The sequence below is a fragment of the Macrotis lagotis genome, chromosome 7, assembly GCF_037893015.1.
Source record: "Macrotis lagotis isolate mMagLag1 chromosome 7, bilby.v1.9.chrom.fasta, whole genome shotgun sequence".
Lineage (NCBI taxonomy): Eukaryota > Metazoa > Chordata > Mammalia > Peramelemorphia > Peramelidae > Macrotis > Macrotis lagotis.
In genome coordinates, this window is record NC_133664.1 from 130298766 (window position 1) to 130312875 (window position 14110).

At 37.5% G+C, this 14110-nt stretch overlaps 1 protein-coding gene across 2 annotated transcripts in view; it reads left to right on the forward strand.

Moving 5' to 3' along the window:
• Positions 1-4875: 4875 nt before the first annotated feature.
• Positions 4876-14110, forward strand: part of AASS (aminoadipate-semialdehyde synthase) — an 82976-nt gene continuing 73741 nt past the window's right edge. The window contains exon 1 of one of the 2 annotated variants that reach the window (XM_074193811.1): positions 4876-4955. The gene's annotated coding sequence lies outside the window, so the exon portion shown is untranslated. Of the gene's footprint in view, positions 4956-8323; positions 9213-14110 lie in introns of those variants that run through there. The other variant, XM_074193812.1, reaches the window with a different exon arrangement.

The window sequence follows — 14110 nt, forward strand, 5'->3', positions numbered from 1 at the left end:
AAAAATTTCATATGCTACTTATCATTGTCATTCCTCAACTGATGGACATCCCCTTAGTTTCTAGTTTTTTTCTATAATGAAAGAGCTCCCATCAATATTTTTTGTATATAAAGAACTTTTTCCTCTTTCTATGAATTCTTATGTGTATAGATCTAACAGTATAGCTAGGTCAAACTGTTTAGTAACTTTATGTGTATTTACAAATTGCTTCCTGAAATGGTTAGAACAATTCATAGTTCTAACAATTCATAGTATTCACTGTTATATAATATACTCTTTATGATGTATTATGTGGCCTTAGTGTATATTATCTGTCTTTTTCTCTATCCACTGACCTTGCTTTTTCTCAAGCACAGCATCTAATTTCCAACTCTGCCCTGAATTGGCAATGGAAGAAATTATTATATAAGTGTGAAAGTGTCCCTTTAACAAAAACTGATATTATTATTTTAAAATTTCATTTATTTTTAATTAAAAGTTTGTTAATACATTTTTGTTTCACTTTTCAGTTCCTAATACATCTTTCTCTACTCCTTCCCAGGGATCCATCACTTTTAACAATGAATTAGAAAGAAAAAGGAAAAAATAATCAGCAAAATTAACATGTCAATTGAGTCTGACTCAATTCAACATTCCACCCCCATATCCCCCCTACTTCTGCAAGGAAGCCAGGGAGATGAAGTTACACCTCTTCTCTAATTTCAAATTTGCTATTACAATTACACAGCATTCAGTTTTGTTTTCACATTTTTTCATTTGCATTGTTGTTTGCATTTACATGTTATGTTTCTGTCTCTGTATTTGCAAAAAGATCATCATGAAAATAATTACTACTTATTTATCAACAGCAGTGATAGAGGATGAAAAGGTACAGAAATTATATGAAGAATTTGAGAAAACTCTCCAAATTGAATCAGCATATAATCTGATGCTTAGTAACATTGTTACTTGATAAGAACCTCTAATTCAAGTCAACATATACTCTGATATTTGTCAAAGATGAGAATGGGAGAAATAGTTTACAAATATGGTTCAGGAGAAAGAAATGAGAAAGATCAAAGTTTTGTAGCTGTATATAAAAGCCTCATGCTTTCATTTTATGAGTTTTTTTCCAAAAAGAATTTATAGATGCTGGATATTGTAAATGACAAACAATTTCACAAAAAATGAAAATGACAACATTTTAGCATCAGAGAAAGATTTATTTTGGATATAGAAATTATCTCTGAGCTAGCTGTCTGACATAGAAAGACTCAAGATTTATAAGGGCTAAGATCTGAATTTATAATAAACAACAAGAAAAATAGTAATGAGGAAAATATATATTATATAATTAAGTTTTATCCCATGAATTATTTAAACAATTGAAAATCAAAAAATGAGAAAGGTCAACAGAAATTACAACAACATGACAATAATAATTTCATCTGGAAATTAAGCCAATTTAAATTTCAACAAAGAGATCAAAAGAACTCAGAAGGAATCTTAACAAACACTTGATTTACTTACCAAAGAAACATGATTGCCAAAATTTAGAGTATAAACTCTTCTGCGATTGTTGGGAGAGATTATAAATTGTATCATTTTAGAATTAGTGGAAGAAATTAAAACTCATTAGAAAGTAACTAAAATAATCTGAAAAAAACGGACAAAAAATCCAATTAAGCAGAGGTATCCTAAAAGTAATAAAGGATGGCAATCTAAGACTGCAAATAGAACAAAAATAGAAAAGATTTACAGAAATTATTAGAGCAATGTTCTACATCAAAGATAATAGAACATAGGTATTGTGACTCTAAATTCAATTCTCTTTCTGTGCAAGGAATTGTTCTTGGTGCTAAAGGATATTCAAAGATAAATAAGATCACATTCCTGATCTGAAAGAACTTGCAATCTAGTAATGGGGACAAAGCACAAGTGAAAGTAAAAAAAAAAAAACTCAATGAGTGCAGAGAAGACACCAAAGTGTTCTACAAGATGTGAGGAAAGAGAAATCACATTCAACTGGGACATCAACTAAGGTTTTCTAAGTTCCAATATTCAAGACTTGGAAAGGGAGTGGGGAGAGGTGATTTTGGGCAGTAAGGCAGTTGATGAGATGTCATGGTCATCAAGGTAAGAAGGGTGAATATAATGTAAAGCATGTTCTGGACCAGGCTAGAAAAAGTGGGGCCACAAAAGTTTGTGCTTCTAACTCACTAATAAGAACTGTTTGGTTCTGGGGTGGTAGTTCCAAATCTGAATGGATTAAGATTACTCCATGAATTAAGAATAAAAATTGGTAAGAGTAAAAGATGATTGAGGTGTCAAACCTCAAGGATGACTTAGCAATATGGAAAGCATAAAGAGCAGCATGTTTTTAAGAGAGGATAATAATTGAATTGGGTTATTAATATGTTGAGTATGAGGTATCAGTATAACATCCATAGGGGCATAGATGTTTATCCTGCAAATGGAAAGACTGGTCTGGAACTCAGGAGTGTATTCAAGAAGAAAGAAAAGTTTAAGGGAGTTAGTGTTCCACTAGAGATAATAGCATAGCTTTCTTCAAGACTTTTCAAATCTTACCTTTTCTTGGTCTCTCCTCACTACAAGTATCTTTTCCCAGAGATTATCTCCCATTTACACTGTATATAGTTTATAAGTAGTTGTTTGCATGGTGTCTCCTTGACTAGAAAGTGAGATTCTTGTGAACAGGTACCATGTTCTTATTTGTTTTTGTGTCTCCAGTGCTGGCACATCCAAAGCACTTCACAAATCATTGTTGATTGACCACATTCTCCATTATATCAATAAAAAGTATAAAAACTAATTTAGACTATCCCCTGAAGGACTATAAAACTATGTTCTCTTTGACCTAACAATGCCACAACTAGATCTATATTCCAAAAGAGATGAAAAAGAAATAGAAAAGAACCTGTATGGTCAAGGATATTTATGATAGTTTTTTCCTAGTGGCAAGGAATTGGAAATTGAAGGGATGCCTATCAGTTGGGAAATGACTGTGTGCGATTATGATAGAATCTGCTATAAGGAATGATAAGCAAGATGCCCTCAGAAAAACCTGCAAAGATTTATATGAGCTTATGCAAAGTGAAATATGCTGTGTGTACAGTAACAGCAATATGATAGGATGATCAGCTGTGAATGACTTAGCTTTTCTCAGTCATACTGTGACCCAAGACAACTCTGAAGGATTTATGTTAAGGAATGTTATCTGCCCCAGACAAAGATCTAACGGTGTCTGAATACAAATATAAGCATTTTTTTAAACTTTATTTTTCTTGAATTTCTTTTTTTGGGAGGGGGTATCCATGTTTTCTTTCATAATATGACTTATGGAAATGTTTGCATGACTACATATTTATAACCTTTATCAAATTGGGTGATTTCTCAGTGAGAGGGTGGGGGTGGTTTGGGTGGGAGGAAGAAAGAGAATATGGAACTCAAAGTTTTAAAAACAAATGTTGGAAATTGTTTTTTTAGAAATAGGGAAAAACAAATGTTGAAAATTGTTTTTTTAGAAATAGGGAAAAAAATAAAATATTTGTGTATGCCTATATACACACATGCATACACACATGCATACACACACATACATATATGCACATGTGCTTATATTTGTATGCATATATGTACACACATATATACATATATGTATGTACATATGTATATGTACATGTGTATATATACATATATATGTGTATATATATATATATATATATATATATATATATAGCAGCTAGGTGGATAGAGTACTGGCCTTGGAGTCAGGAGGACCTGATTTCAAATTTTGCCTCAGACACTTGACATTTACTCCCGGTGCGTGCCCCAAAGCATCCAGGGTGTGACCTTGGGCAAGTCACCTAACCCTGACTACATCATATCCAGTCATTCTGATTCATATCTGGCCACTGAACCCAAATGGTTCTGGAGGAGAAAGTAAGACTGGTGACTTAGCACAGCACCCACCTCACTCAAATCCAATTCACTGCTTGTCATGGTATCACCTTCCTTCTTTGAAAATGAAGGACAAGCATTATATAGATGTATATAATATACATATATTTATGTATATATAATATATATACATATATACATATATATATATATATATATATATATATATATATATATATATATATATAATTGGTTTCTAAACCTTACCAAATTCCACTTTCTCACCTGCTTTTATTCAAAGCTCTTTGTCTAGTCACAGAGGATGTGAGTTGATGCTTTTTATGCAATTCATTTTCCCCGGGGGCTGTGGCTAGAATCATAGATCGAGAAGGGATCTTAAAATGAATATTCAGACGTATTTCCCTTTTAGACGAGTTTCAGGCAGGTTGTAACTTTCTCCTTCATACAACGGGCAGGAACAACCCCGGGAGGCCAGGAACCAAGGCCTTCTCTCTTCCATTCCAGGGCCCTTACCTGCCTCTCTAGACCCTTCCCCCAGCAAACTGAACAACCATTTGGGGTTGGCAGTGAAGGGTGATATTTCTGCAAATCTGCCCACATTTTCGTCCAGTTACCAGGGCCTGAGGTTTCGAGTTCATTTCTATTCACGTCATTCCCAGCGTCCGTTCCACTGTGCCAGGGACTGAAACCAATCTGGTCAATAAGAACTGTATGCTCTAAGAACCGCGACCAGAGAGCAGAGCCCGCAGGTCACAGGTCCAGAAACTGAGAGGGCATGACATAACACCTGGCAGGGCCTCCGATTGGTGGAGGAGGAAGGTTGTTCCCTTAGTGGGAGGCTTGATTGGTCGTGGCAACAAGAGGCGTGGCGTCCCACAAAAGTTCAGCAAACATCTCCTCCTCCCGGGTTTCCCCGCCTCCCCCCCCCCCCAATTTGTTCCTTTGAATTCCAAGGTTTCAGCGCAGAGATTAGAAACGACCGCGGGGTCTCCCGGTGCGCGCCCCAAAGCATCCAGGGTCCCAGAGCAAGCAAGGTAAGGAAGAAGTGGTCCCTGAAGCAGGGGCGGGATGAGGATGAGGTCGGGGGCGGCCTTGGAGATGCGCTTTTTAAACCTCAAGCCGGGTCTTCCAACTTCAGCCTTGAAAGAAGAAGCTGGAAAGGTTAAGCGTGGGGGACCCCTAGACTGCCCCATCTTGGCCCCCAGCTCTAGCTGCCCAAAGGGGCACATTCTCCCTTTTCACTTTATTCCGAGGGAAGGAAGTGATCGGAGGTTATAGGGGAGATGTTTCGGTAACACGTGGCCCGGTCTCTACTGCGGATGGGGTGTCTGTGTGTCTCTGTGTGTGTGTGTGTGTGTGTAAAAGAAAGAAAAGAAAAACAGAGAGAGAGAGAGAGAGAGAGAGAGAGAGAGAGATTAGAGAGAGATTGATTAAGTATTATAAATATTGGGATGATAGGAGAGGTGTGGAGAAGGTTAGTGAATGCCTTTCTTCCATCCATCCTTATCTCGGTTACTTTATTTCTTTGTTTCTTGTGGGGCTGAAAATAACTTTTTCTCTTTAGTCAGTGTCTCTCCTCTTGCCTTTTTACTTTAGCTTCTTATCAGAAACATCCTGTCCATCTTGGATCCATCCCATTCTTTTTTGAGACAGGGGAGGAAATCTGGTTCTCCCTTTCTTTTCTCTCCCCCAGATCCCTTGCCCTCCACTTCCCTTTCCAGTGCTGCCCAGACCTAGGCTTTAGAGTGAAAAGAGGGAAAAAATAACAAATCCCATATAGGGTGAATGGAACTCCATCACATATACTAGAATGAGATCCAACACTTTATTGTTATTGGGCCGCATGGCACTCGGGGGTTTCAGGAACCTTGTTTCCTACCCTTTTGTTAATCTTTATATTTCACCAGGATAAATTGGAAATGGATTGAATTGATCTCTGCCCCCCCACCCCCATCCATGCTTTTCAAAACTGCTAAGCAAATCTTACAAAAGCAGAACTGGAAATTTGCCACAGACCTCTGCTTCCAAACTTTCTGCACTCCTTATTGCCCTAAGAGATCATAGGGTCATGGATCTATACCTGGGAGGGAATTTAGAAGTCACAAGTCTCAACTATCTCATCTAGCAAAGAATCCCTAACCCAAGGCCACAGAGGGAGAAGTGGCAGAAGTAAAATTCAAACTCCTCAATCAGGTTTTTAAGACCTCCCTCAGTATGGTTCCCAACTACCTTTTAAACCTATCCTGCCAACCTTCTTTGCACACTCAGTGTATTGACCAAACCAACCTTTTGTTCACCAAATGCACATAGTATTTTATTTCCTATTTATCGTGTCTGGAATTCACTCTTTTTCAGAATATTTAGTATCTTTGAAGGTGTCATTTCTTTTATAACGCTTTTCCTGATTCTACTTAGTTCTTAGTGCAAAGTCCTGCCTCTTATTATCTTAAATTTACAAATTTGTATGCTACAGAATTTGGAAGCAAGGACTCTTTATCTGAATTTGTCACTTATTCCCTGAATGGTCTTGGATAAATTACTTAGCTTCTCTGAACTCCAGTTTCTTCTACTAAATAAGGAGTCTGAAATAGAGGATCTTCAAATATTCTCTAAACTATTAATATATGACTACATTAGAATTTAATTCCCTCCAGGGCAGAGATTGCTTTCATTTCTAGTCTTTTTATGCACAGTTCATTGAATGTCGTAGGTGATTAGTTGGATTGAATGCCTGCATTCATGGATTACTTTTTACTTATCTAGTTCATTTGAGGACAGGGGCCAGGTTATTTCTCTGGCAATTGATACTATATGAGCTGGGTAATTTCATTCTGGGTGAGACATTTTCCAATTGTCATTGTTATCTTTTACTATCATCAGACATAAAATAAAATGAAGTCATTTAGAATTCTATTTTGACTAATGGGGGTTTCTTTTATTTTTTTCTTTATTTCTGAAACATTAAAACTGATACCTTTTGGTTTTATATGACATTATTTTCTAAGTATATTCTCTCCTCTTCCCCCTATCCATTATTCCTTCCTTTGTCACAAAGATGAAAAGTTCAGAAAAACAATCAACACACAAAAATATATGCATTATATTATGTTCATAATTTTACACCTATGCAATGAAGGAAGGGAGGTGTATTTTCTCATGTCTTCCTTTGGTCAAACCTTAATCTTTATACCAGCATTTACTTTTCTGTAGTGCTTTCTGATTACATTGTTTTAGCTATTATATTTGTTGTTTCCCTGAATCTATTTTCTTTACTCTGTATCAATTTGTGTAAATCTTCCCATATTTTTCTCAGTTCTTCATATTCATCATTTTTTATACTGCAGGAATATTCCATTACATCCTTTACCAGTTTGTTCAGGTATTTCCCAGTCTATGGGTGAGACAGGGAGGAGGCAAAAACTGGCCCCATCTACCTCCCTGCAGAAACAAACTAGAATGCATGTTAGCTTTCTTTCCCTTATTCCAGGAATGTCCTTCTGCTTTGAAGTTATCATCCATCTCTGGTCAGAAGCAGATAGGTTCAGCTTTTGGGCATCTGCCTATCTCATCTACATATCAGTCCCAGCTGTTCCTAACCAGAGCATGGATTTGGAGTTGGAAGGGACCTTTTCATCTATCCTCAAACCTGCCATGGCTCCCTTCCCCCCCCCCCCCCCGAGAATCTTGCCCTCATATTTTACTGAAAAATAATCGAGGCCATTTGCTGAGAGTTCCCTCATCTCTCCTCCTCTTGTCAAATTAGGCAGATGACTTCTGCCATTATTTCTTCCTTCACCACCAACTTGCATAATAAGATAGATGACCCTTCTCCTTGCCAAGGCAAACCCCTCTAGATGTACAAATTATCCAATTCCATCCCATCCTCTCTATCAGATTGTTCTGTCATCTCCATTCTCTCAAAGATTTCCAGTCTCTCCCTGTCTTGTGATTACTTCCTGACTGCCTACAAATATGCCCAAGTCTCCCCTATGCTCAAAAAAAATATAATAGGTATCATCAGATTTGTGTCCTCCCTTGGTAACTAAACTCTTAGAGAAAGCTATCTATAATAGGTTCTTCCACTTTCTTTCTCACTCTCTTCTTAATTATAGAGAAGCATTCCATCTTATCCTTCTACTGAAACTGCTCTCTCCAATGTTACTAGATTCCTTAGTTACCAAACCTTTTCTCAATCCTTATCTTTGACCTCTCTGCAACCTCTAACGCTTGATCACCTTCTTCTCCCTGACACTCTCCAGGTTTTCATGACACCACTCTCTCCTAGCACTCCTCTACCTATCTAACCTTTCTTCTTACTTCACTGGATCTTTATCCAGGTCATGTCTATTTTCTGGGGTTTTGTCGTGGGCCACCTTTTTTCTTTCTCTATGTTATTTCATTTGGTAATATCATTGACACTAATGGATTCTGTTATCATTTCTATTATGATTCCCGAATCTACTTATCCAATCCTAACATTTCTCCCAACATCCAGTCTTGCATTTCCAGTTGTTTATTAGATATATTGAACTGGATATCCTCTAGACATCTTATACTCAACATGTCCAAAATTGCATTCATTATCTCCCTCTCAAAAAAAAAATTCTCCCCCTTGTTAACTTCATTATTGTTGTTGAGGTTAAAACCGCCCTCCATAGTCATTCAGGTTCAAAGATTAGGTTTGATATTCAATTCTTCATTTTCTCTCACATCTTGTATCACATCATTCATAAAGTGCTATAATATTATAGTTAAGACCTAACTTTGGGTGGTGGGTTCTGTAGTCTTAATGAAACTGTTTGGAGAATGATACCATGGGAGCCAAACTGGGGAAGTTGATATGGGTAATGGCACAGACAGTAAGAATATGTACCAATTAAACAAGTTTTTATGAACAATCTACTATGTGCCAGAGACAGCTCTCTTTCAAAAACTTAAAGCAAGGAGGACAAGAATTCAAATCTTCCTCTGAATTTACTGGTAGTGTAGCTCTGGGAAGGCCATTCAATCTCTCAGGTCCATTTCCAAAATCTAAATCTCAAAGAAGGGGCAGATCTGCAGTGGTCCTCTCTCAGTCTAAGGCTGAGGAAAATAATCAGAATCCCTCCTCATTGGATTGTGCTTCCCTTCCTCATTCCCATTGCCTACATTTGGGGATAATGAATGAATGGCAGCTGGCCATGTAATGACATCTTAAATAGCATAGAAACCGAAAGTAGAAAGGTTCCATATCCTGCTGCTTTAACTAGCTCAAGAAAGAACCAACAATAAGAACATCTTGGGGAAAGGCGGTAGGTTTTCTAAATTCTCTTCATCCCTCTTTTTGACTTCTACCTTCAGTTACCCCCCCGCCAAGGTCCTAGTCCATGCTTGTCTCTGCCTAGGCTTCCTAGTACATCTAATCTGATCTCTGCCCCAGAGTTCCCAGGAGTTGAAAAGGTTCTCCTGGCAGCATGGATACTGAGCAGTTAGCCTTTCTTTCCTCATCTGGCTAATCTAACCATATGGACTTCTTGGAGGAAGTCCTCACTCTCCTCACCCTAATGGGAATGGAAGGAAATCCCAACCCTTTAGACTGTTTAATCCTCTAATTCTTGTAATCTGGAGGAGAAACTATATGTAAATGTCTATATGTAGAAATGGATGGCTATTGCAAAATAAATTGTGAGTTTGGGTTTGAAAATGAAAACTATGAAACATGGGGGAGGGGAATCAGCAAAATCCTCCTTAGGAAATACCATTTGAGCATATGAATTTGCAAATGAATGAATGTTGAAAAACCAAGCATGTAATTTGAAAAATAAAATAAAATATCAATTAAAAAAGAGATAACACTTGAGCTGAGTCTTGTAAAGAACTGGGGTGGGGGAGGGGAGAAAATTTCATACTTGGGGGATATCCTGTGAAAGGGATGAAAGTGGGAGATGGAATGTCCTGTAGGGGACAGAAAAATGGCCAATTTGTCTGGAATTTAGAATGCAACAGGGGTGATGAAATTAGCCTGGAAAAATATGTTGGAAATACAGTGCAATCTTTGGGGCTAATGTGGAGCCACTGCAGCTTGGGAAAGAGAAGTTTTGACTTAGAAGGATCCTTGCATTAGGAATATCAAGTAGCTTGATGTTATCATAGATTCTGAGTGATATTTCTTGTATAACCCCGCCCCCCCCCCCCCCCCCCCCCCCCCCCCGCTTGTGCCTCTGACACTGCAACCACCCTGGTGCAGGCCCTCACTATCTTGCTTTTGACTTTTGCAAGTTGGTCTATCCACATTCTTAATTCATCTCTATCCAGCAGTCATGTACATCTTCCTAAAGATCAGAACTGACCACATCATGCCCTGCTGTATTCAATAGACTCCAGTGGATTATCATTATCTTGAAGATCATTTGTAAACTCCTCTGCTTGACTGTTAGTTAAAGTCTCTCATAACCTGGTCCTTTTTTATCTTAACAGTCTTCCTACACTTTATTCTATTTATTCTCTAATTTACTTGCTGTGCTGACATGCCAATTCATTATTTGTGAAGTGCCTGTTGTGTGCCAGGCCCACTGAGCCTGGGGAAACAAAAAGGCAAAAAAAAAAAGCAGTGTCTGTCTTCAAGGAGTTTACAATCTAATGGGGCAGACAACATACAAACACATTCAGACAAAGCAAGCTATATACAATATAAATGGGAAATGAGAGGAAAGACTGAAATTAAGAGGGACTGAGGAAGACTTCTTGTAGGTGGGATTTTAATTGGCATTTAAAGGAAACCAGAGAGGTCAATAGTTGAAGAGAGGAAAGTAGAGCATTACAGACATGGTAGATAGCCAGAGACAACTCTTGGAGCAAGAAATGAGCTTCTTGTTCCTGGAACAGCCAGAAGGCTAATGTCAATGGAGTGAAGAGAATATGTTGGGGGGAGAAAGGTATAAGAAGACTGGAAATATATCAGGGAGTAGGTTATGAAGAGTTTTGTATGCCAGATCATTTTATATTTGTTCCTGGAGACAATAGGAAGCTATTGGAGTTTACTGAGGAGGAGATGACATGATCAGATCTGCATTTTACATTTTGGTGGTTGAATGAATAATGAATTGGAATGAGGAAGGGATTTGAGGCAGGCAGCCCCATCAGCAGGTTATTGAAAAAATCCAGGTGTAAGGTGATGGGGTCTTGTACCAGAGTGGTGTCAGTGTCAGAGGAGAGAAGGGGATAACACTGGTTACCCTACTATTACTCCATATATTTTCACTTACTGTTTTCCATACCTGGAACTTGGACCCTTCTTGTCTCTGCCTCCTGATTTCTTTTGATTCTTTTAAGTTTCAACCAAAATCCTGCCTCTTGTAAGAAACCTTCTTTCAGAATCTTAGAGCTTTCCCTCTGAGACTACCCCTGATCCAGCCTGTAGGTATCTTTACATACATAATTGTTTGCATGATGCCTCCCCCTTTGGAATAGGAGCTCCCAGAGATGCTGGATTGTTTTTACCTCCCCCTCACTTCATATCCCCAGTATTTAACATAGTGTTTGGCACAGGCTTAATAAATTGTAGTTGACTAGCTGAGTAGCTCAAGATCTACAAATGAGATAAAATATGTAGAAATACTTTGAAACTGTGAATGGTTATACAAATATCACATTTTTTCTGACTCATTTAAATCTATGAGTAAAAAGAGGTATTGAAAGTTTCCCTGCCTCGTTTTGTTTTGTGAGTATATTAGTGTTTGTTCACAAAATAGAACCTCATCACCTGAGAAGGAAAAAAAAGTGGTATGTTTTTTGGAATGTTGTATGATGAAGAGGTGAATGAGATGCAGAGGTTAACCTCCTCAAAACTAGTTCTGGCAAGTCCTGTAATTGTTTATGATTTGGACAAGTCTGTGGTCATCACCAGGTGCTGAAATGGGATGGGGTGAGGAGGGGGAGGGGCTGGATGATTTGAGTGGTTCTTTGCTTCTGTCTTCTCAATTGGCAATACTTTCACCATATCAACTGAATCACAGTGTATTAGGTGGAAGAGATTTTAGAGATAATCTAGACCATGGCTCCCATTTTATAGGCGGGGAATTTGAGACTTTGGGAGATTGTGTCAGTCCAACAGAAGGAATTTGAACACCAAATTTAGCATAATTCCAATTGGAATCTCAGAATGGGTACTCTTTCCATTATTTCAGTTGCATCTTCTATAATTCATGTGATCATATATAATATGATTTGTGAATTGAACATTTCTCAGAAAAGTGAACTTATCTCTAGAAAATAAACAATAGCTGGATAGAGATATTCATGCTATTCAAAAGAAAAGAGAAACCATAGTCTTGGAGTTTTCTTTTGTACTCTGTAATTCCAAGGTGTTTTTTACTGGTTGTGCCTGAGGGAATGACTAGAACCTCTGACATGCTGGCAGATCACAGATTATCATCTAGAGCTCAGATGGTTTCCTGAGACATTTAGAAACTAACTTCCTTCTTTCCATAAACATTTGTTGAGTCCTTGTTCTGGATAAAAAGACTAAAACAAAACAAATAAACAAAAAAAAAAAAACCCAGCCAGCCATTCTCTCCCCTCAGAGAGTTTACTTTTCTCTCTCTCTCTCTCTCTCTCTCTCTCTAAAGGTTTTTGCAAGTGGCTTGCCCAAGACCACACAGCTAGTTAATTATTTAGTTTCTGAGGTCAGATTTGAACTCAGGCACTCCTGATTCCAGAGCTGGTGTGGTGCTCTATCCACTGCACCACCTAGCCATACCCAAGAGTTTGCTTTTCACTAAGGGGAGAGTTTTACTATTCAACCAAGTTTGTTTGATTTGAGATCAGGCCTCCAAGTTCAATGCTTTATCTGGTATGTCAACTTACCTTGGTATTAGAATTTCTTCAAGAAAATGCCCTTAAGTTTTGGATAAAAATGATCTTAACAACTCTGATACTACTTCTTAGAAGGTTATCTTTGATGATCTGCTGAATAAATTCTAACAGAGAAATACAGATTGGACCTATGACTCCCCTTTGTCCTACTGTTTTAGCTGAGAAACTTGCCTCATATTTCATTGAAAAAAAGACATTTGGGGAGAAATTTTAGCAATGCCTTCAGAACCTATTTAAGTATATTAGATTGCTTGCATCTATTTTATATTGCTATAGTCTGCTTAAAAAGAGACAGATAATGTATTTAAAATAGATTTCTTAATTTCTTCATCTTTAATAGCTTTCTTTGTATTGATATATTTTGCCTTAAAATTATCTCCATTTGTCAATATATTCCTCTGGCCTCTCCTACTCAGTCATCCCTTAAAACAAAGATTTAAAACTATAGAAAAAAGCTTGGTAAAACCAATTAATACTTTAATCTTCTCTACAAAGAAGGGAGTTTGGTATACAATTATACTTTCCATATCATGACTTTCCCCATCATGGGTTTCAATATATTGTAGGTTGACATAAGAAATTAAATGGGAATTTGGGGGGAGTTTTGTAGAAGTTGTAGATGACATGTGAAGGTCAGCAGATGACACAGGAAAAGTTTATATGCATAAATAGTAGGAAAGGAAAACCAAAAAAAATTTGTGGATATTTTCCAAACCACAGGGGCCCCATAATGTAGATTTTTTTTGGAACTTTTTATGTATGGTTAAATTTGGTCATTAAAATTACACGCTTAGTCTTTTCATTTACTTTGTGATAATCATTATGCATAGTGTCAGTTTACTTATGTTTGCAGCAATGTCTCTTCACATGTTTCTCTGAATTCTTCATATTCATGACTGTTTTATGATGAAGAACCACAATTTGTTTAGCCACTTCCTTGTTGAAGGACATTTGTTCTGTTTCTACTTCTTTGAGACCACAAATAGGGCTACTGTGAATGTTTTGGTGTAGCTGGAATTTTCTGGTTTTGATCTTCTGGGGTTATATGCATAGCAGTGGTATCTCTTGGCTCGAACTCTCTATGGAAAATTTAGTTTGCCTGGGTCCTTGAAGGCTATGCCAACAGAAAGCAAATGCTAGTCCTGGAACCTATCATAGTAGAAGGAGTACAGGCTCAATGCTACTGTTAACCAGTATCATTTTCTCTTTCAAGAACTAATTTAGCAATTTTTGGAAAGATTTGTCATTAGAATAACTGCAAATAGTGAATTTTGGGATCTTGGCAACTCTCAAAGACAATCTCTATTTGGTTATGATGTCATAGTAGTTTATCTTA